Raw genomic sequence first — 1,164 nt, 5'->3', positions numbered from 1 at the left:
ATCCGTTGATCTAAAAGCGGGAAGAGGTGAGCTATGGAGCAAAAGTCTAAGATTCACGCCTTTAAACGCAATCAGTTTCAGCTTTCGGTGCGTAATAAAAGTGACAGTCAGTCCTGTTATTCGGTTTATCTGTTTGTTTACTGAATTTCGTGCAAAACTACATGAGGGCTATCTATGCTAGCCGTCCGTAATTTAGAAGTGATAAACTAAAGAGACGGCAGTTGGTCAGAGCACAGATACCCCCTTATGTAGCTTTGTGCTTAACTTCAAAAACAAACAAACGTTAGTTTTATATTGTGTTTTTTATGGGTCTATTTTGTATCTGTAGGTTTGTGTTTGCGGTAGTGTTTTTAGCCTTTTTTACGTTAGTTTTATACTGAGTTTTTATGGTCTATTGTATGTTTGTATTTTATTGTGTTTGCGGTAGTGTTTTTAGACTTTTTTTTACGTTAGTTGTATATTATGTTTTTTATGGGTCTATTTTTTTATTTGTATAAAGGCAATGGTATTAAAAGTTGTGTTTTAGTTCCACGCGAACGCTGCTAAGCTAAACCATTTTCATTGTTCAGTGCAGCAGTAATAAAAGATAAACATAGACAAATGTCTTTCAGACATATTTATTGACTTGTTTATTTAGTAAGAAAACCACTTAAATTAAAGTAATAATTAATTTTGCATATGTTTTCAAACCCTCAGGACTAGAAATATCACTTAAGATTTAAATAATTCTGTGAAATTAAATCTTTGTAATAAAAAAAAAAGCAAAATATTACTTCTCTGGTTGTGGCCAAGTGATTAGCCTGCCGGACTGTGAATATATCGGTACATAGTTAGTGTCCATTGGCGCAAAAAAATAATGGTCTACACTGGACAGTGGATGCATTATAAGAGTGGTAGTCAAATTCTACTATTTAATTAGACTAGCCCTGGAGGTCCCGGTGATTCCTTTTGATTAGTTGTCTCACCTGTAATCTATCAATTCGAAATTAAGAATGGCTAGCGCAGGTAGCGCTCAAGCTGCTAGGAGCTAATATTCGTAAACAAACGGCCCGACATGGCCAGGTGGATAAGGCGCTCGACTCACAATCTGAGGGTCGTGGGTTCGAATCCGCATACCACCAAACATGCTCGCCCTTTTAGCCGTGGGGGCGTTATAATGTGACG

Source organism: Limulus polyphemus, unplaced genomic scaffold (genome assembly GCF_000517525.1).
Source record: "Limulus polyphemus unplaced genomic scaffold, Limulus_polyphemus-2.1.2 Scaffold24, whole genome shotgun sequence".
In the NCBI taxonomy this organism is placed as follows: domain Eukaryota; kingdom Metazoa; phylum Arthropoda; class Merostomata; order Xiphosura; family Limulidae; genus Limulus; species Limulus polyphemus.
The sequence above is the reverse complement of the archived record's forward strand: the minus strand, read 5'-3'. Positions refer to the sequence as shown.